We start from the raw sequence: 5,859 nt of genomic DNA, 5'->3' as shown, positions 1-5,859 counted from the left end.
AGTTTTTTTGACGGAAAATTGTCCGGAGACCAAAAGTGTTGACGGAAGCTAATGCCGGGGATGTTGTATGCTATTTTTAAAGTTTAGGGATCACTTTTGCACATTTCTTAATCCTGGGGAACCAAAAATGCTATTAAGCCAAGATCGAAGTAAAAATGGATGTGGATGAATCTAAAATTCTCCTAATTCCACCTTATTGAAGTTCAAATCTGTTGGTGGGAAAGTGATGGTACAGTTTCATAGACTTAAACCATCGGCCTGAACTGACTTTTGGTAGTATATTTACTGTGTTTTACTTTATTTTTCATCTCATATTTATCTTCATTTAAAAATATTTTATTATATCTAAAACATAACTTACGCGGAAAGCAAGTTCTTAGAGACTATCACTGTCATTATAATTGACTTGATTATTTTATATATTAGAAGAATCCATCCATCGCACCAAGTCATGGAGCATTACCAGCGGAAGAAATAAATAATACACTAAACAAAGCCTGGGAAATCGTATATTAACATCATATACCACGAGATTATTAACAAAGCCACCATGGTTGTGCATCATTCAAAGGCAAAGCAGCTTCTTACGGTACTACTTGCTGCAACCCTTTTCATAGCAACATCAACTCAACCCGCCGTGTCACTCCCAAACTGCCAAGAAACCTGTGGCTCCGTCACAATTCCCTTCCCATTTGGCACCACAAAGGGTTGTTCCCTTGACAGCACGTTTCTAATCAGTTGCAACCAAACCTCTTCAAATCCATCACCTTTCTTACTACAAACTAACATAACTATCCTAAACATCTCACTCAACGGCGAGCTTCGCGTTGAATGGCCAGTAGCCAGCGATTGCTACGCCGAGAGAAACAAACGCTTGAATCAAACGTTTCAAGAGTTAAACCTGACAACACCGTTTCATATCTCGTCGAGTCGAAACAAGTTAACGGCGGTTAGCTGCGACACTCTTGGAATACTAGGGGGATTTGATTCTGAGGGAAGGAACTACACCGCGGCGTGCTTGGCTCTGTGCAACGGTCTTGACGATGTCGCTAATGGGTCTTGTTCTGGCGCTGGCTGTTGTGAGACTTCAATACCACGAGGGTTTTCGAGCGTGACCTATCTTTCACAGGCCGTGTTCAACCACACAGGAGTGGTTGACTTCAACCCGTGTGGCTATGCTTTTCTGGTGGAAGATGGAGGCTACCACTTCTCCTCCACCGACCTCATCAAGTTGGAGAAGATGGAGTATCCCGTGGTACTAGCTTGGGCGGTGGGGAACCAAACGTGCCTAGAAGCCAAGAAAGAGGTCTCAAATTCAAGCTATGCGTGTAAAGCAGAGAACAGTGAGTGTTACGATTCACCGGAGGGACCTGGTTACTTTTGTAACTGCTCTTATGGATTTCGGGGAAACCCTTACCTCATTCACGGTTGCCTAGGTAATAAATATTTCTAGTTTTGTCCTTTTAGGCTTGGGAAATATATTTGCTATCAAAATTGTGAGTCCACATCCTCTCCTGTAGTGCAGCCCCTGCAGCCACAGGTTAATATACATATGGGTTTTCAAAAGTCAGTTTTTCATTCGCCGTTCTCAACCATTCAATATAACAATCGATGAACATAGTTTTCTAGGAGAGGCTGACCAGAGAGGATCCAATAGTGAATATTTGTTGACTTATGATTCGTGGATATACAACTAGAATGAGAAAGTAAAAGAAGAGAACAAAGTAATTTAAGACAATTAATGCTCTACCATATTAGTTAAGACTCAAAATAGAAAACGTTTAGTAGAATAACACACAGGTTTTGGGATTACTAATTTTTTCTTATTACATTTAACTTTTTTTGTGGTTACAATTGAAATGAATAATTTACTGAAGGAAAATAATGCTTTGATCATTCCAACTTTACCATAGAGGAAGATATGAATAGAAGAGAGAAAAGTGGGAAATATGATGTATGAAATGGTAATAGAAGAAGAAAGATTTAGGAAAAGAAAGTGAGTGAAAATGAGAAGGAAGGAAAAAGTGAGGTGTGAAGAAAAGGGTTTGTTTGTTTGCAGATTTCAAAACAGCTGAAAACCTGTTTGATACGACATGTTTTCAAAACATTTTCAGTTTTTAAAACTAAAAAACCAAAACAGTTAAACGATGTTTTCAATTTCTGTTTTTAGTTTTTAGATATAAGTTTTCTAAATGTTGGAAAACATGTCATTCAAACTGGTTTTTCTTCTGAAAACTGTCTCTAAAAATTGTTTCTGAAAATTATTTTAAAAACTGAAAACTAAAACTGCAATCAAACAGGCTCCAAGTGTTTATTGAATGCTGTAATCTTCCATAAAAAAATATATTTACCCATTCCTTAGGACCAATGTATTTTTGCGGGATATTAGTTATTACATCATATATGAATGGTAAAATATGATCACATGTATAAAAAAAATTCAAACTACATTTATCAAAAGTGAGTTTAGACTAGTCAAACGTGATTTTGGAATTAGTCTAACTTGTATTTTTTGGAAATTCAAATATATTAATTATAATAAGGAAGGATGAGGATAAGCTCGAGAGTGGGACAATGAGGATAACAAAAACAAAAAAACCTCAGTCATCCACAAAGATACACTATCACTTAACCACCCTAAAATGTATAGACAAAAAGAACCTCCCCGAGAGATTGGGCCTTGTGCTGCTTGTCGATGCTGTTGGAGTTTTCTTTTTCGTTTTTGTTCTTTTTATTTCTTTCTTGGTTGTACCAAAAAAAAAAGTTTAGAAAATTTCCGAATATATATATATATATATAGCTAAAGTAGTTTGTAGTTTTGCACAACTAATCACGACTTTGATACATTCACACTCATTTATTTATTCTATTCTATTTCCATCAATTTTTTTCTTTATCTCTTCTTTTTTGTTAACATCACTCTTCACATCTCTTTCTTATCTATCTTCTTTTCCTATATTATTTATTTTATATTATATATATCTCTATGTGGTGTATGTGAACAATTTGTTTATTTCTAGTGGAGAATTTCTCTATGGGTAATTATATATTCACACCTCTCTTTTGAGGTGGAGAGGTGGAATGATGAGAGAGATAGGAAGAAAAGAGAAAGTAAGAGAGATAAAATATGAGATGTGATATATGATAAGATGAGAGAGATAGAAATAAAAAGAGATGGAAATGAAGTGTTTAAAAAATGAGGTGGAAATGAAGTGTCTATTCATTGTGAAATCATTAACTGGAACTGGCAAATCTTCTTTTACTTCAGATACTGATGAATGTAAGGAATCCCACGACTGCATGCGTTGATCGGGCAAAATGCAACAACTTTCCTGGGAGCTACAATTGTTCATGCCCGGAAGGATATGAAGGAGACGGCAAGAAAGATGGAACAAGATGCAGTCGCAAATCCAGTTCCAATTCCAATCTAGAATTCATACTCATAATTGCTTTGAGTGAGTATACTGTTGACTGTTGGAATAACGTCATATTTTATTCTTGGCTCAGCAATGACATTATTAATTACTCCCTCCGTCCCTAATTATAAGCTAAAGTTGTAAAAATCACACTTATTAAGAAAGCCTTAATTGATGCATTGGTTTTCAAAAAAAAATGTACAACTTTCTATGTTTACCCCTATTTATGATAACACTTTTTCATCATTGTACTACTAATGGTGGTGAGCGCTCCACTACCAATAAATGCAAGGGTGAATATGGAAAGAAATATTAACTTTTGCAAGGTTAGCTTATATTTAGTGACACAAAAAATGTCTCAATGTTAACTTATAATTAGGGACGGAGGGAGTAACATTTGATCCTGTCAACTATATTGTTTATTATTCCAGTGAATAATATTATTGAAAGATTTTTCATTGAAAAACGAATAATATTAATCAATGCCATATATTACTGTTTTGAATAGAAATTCATATATTCAACAAGAACAAGAAAGAAAATGATTATGTTCCATTTGTTTATGTCCAGCTGTGAGTGTAAGCGTCATAGCACTTCTTGTGGGAAGCTTTTATGTGTATTGGACATTGAAGAAAAGAAAGCACCTTAAACTTAAAGAACAGTTTTTTCAACAAAATGGTGGCTTCTTGTTACAACAACAGATAGCCAGGCATAGAGGGTCAACTGAAATGGTTAAAGTCTTCACTGAGGAGGAGCTAAAGGAGGCCACCAACAACTTCGATAAAGACAAGATCCTCGGCCAAGGTGGACAGGGAACAGTTTACAAAGGACTATTACAAGATGAAAGAATCGTAGCAATAAAAAAGTCAACAATTGGTGACCCGAACCAGATTGAGCAGTTCATCAATGAGGTCATCGTGCTTTCCCAAATCAACCATAGGAATGTGGTGAAGATCTTGGGGTGTTGTTTAGAGACAGAAGTTCCATTGCTTGTTTATGAGTTCATTCCCAATGGCACTGTCTATGAGCATCTTCATGATCAAAGCCATCCTTTGAAACTTAGTTGGAAAACAAGACTGAGAATAGCATCAGAAACTGCTGGAGCCTTGGCATACTTACATTCTGCTGCTTCCACATCAATCATACACAGAGATGTGAAAACCACAAATGTACTACTTGATCATAATCTCACTGCAAAGGTTTCTGATTTTGGAGCTTCTAGGTTTGTTCCTCTTGATAAATGTCAATTGACAACTTTGGTGCAGGGAACACTGGGCTATCTTGACCCTGAATATTTCCACACAAGTCATTTAACTGAGAAGAGTGATGTATATAGCTTTGGGGTTGTCCTAGCAGAGCTACTAACAGGAAAAAAGGCACTCTCCTTTGAAAGGATAGAGGATGATAGAAACCTTGCAGTTTATTTTGTTTCTTCTATGAAAGAGGGTCGGTTACTTCACATTGTAGATACCTATATAATAAATGATGCAAAAAGTGAACAACTAATGGAAGTTGCCATTATTGCAAAAAGGTGTTTAAGCGTGAATGGAGAGGAAAGACCCACAATGAAAGAAGTGGCAATGGAACTTGAGGGAATATTAGTAATAGAACAACACCGATGGGAAAGTGTCAAGAATGTGTCTTCGGAAGAGACTGAAAACTTGCTGAAAGCAGCACCATCTGTTTTAAATATTGAAGATGGAGTTGGGGGAAGTGGCTTGAGTTCTTCGGGATTTGATAGCATAAACAAGATGTCTATGTCATTTTTTGGAGGAAGATGATTAATTAAAGTCTATTAATTGAAAAGTTCATCATTACTCAGGACTAAATGCTACTCAATCTTCAAAATACTGGTTATATAGTACATGTTGCACTCCACTATTGTGTCGGACACCATATTGATACCAGTATCCATGTAAATGTGCATTGGGAGACATTCTTCGCAGACTTCGTTATAGTCCTTTTGGCGTGAGAGATCTCTCATTATGTTCACTTCATTATTCTCCTTTTGGTGCTGAGAGATCTCTCATATAAATGACGGTATTCTTCATCTTCTTTTTCATGAAATTAACTGACTCTTGGTCTTTCAATCTACTGGAATGTACATGATACCCTCGTTTGTTGTTAGTTACCTTAGTTGATTTCAGCTTCTGTTAGCTTACAGTTATCATTCATTCTGTTAATTTCTGTTTTAGGATAGTTAGTTACTCTTGTATATAAGTTGATCCCTTTGTAACACATTTTAATAGTGCAATATGAACGTCATTCAGTTTAATTTCTCGCTTCATCTCTTTCCTTCTTCTCTCTCTGTTCATAGAACCTTATATGGTATCAGATTATTCCAACCTGTTGTTCCTTCATCAATCTGATGGTTCCCAATTTTCCTTAGTTGGACAGCCTCTCAATGGCTCCAATAATCACACTTGGAGCAGGGCAAGAACAG

General features: G+C 36.2%; 1 pseudogene; it reads left to right on the top strand.

The window, feature by feature from the left end:
• Positions 1 to 472: 472 nt before the first annotated feature.
• Positions 473 to 5,508, top strand: LOC130739765 (putative wall-associated receptor kinase-like 16; annotated as a pseudogene).
• Positions 5,509 to 5,859: the final 351 nt, after the last annotated feature.

This window comes from Lotus japonicus, chromosome 1, assembly GCF_012489685.1.
Source record: "Lotus japonicus ecotype B-129 chromosome 1, LjGifu_v1.2".
Lineage (NCBI taxonomy): Eukaryota > Viridiplantae > Streptophyta > Magnoliopsida > Fabales > Fabaceae > Lotus > Lotus japonicus.
This window is presented reverse-complemented; position numbering and strand designations above follow the sequence as displayed.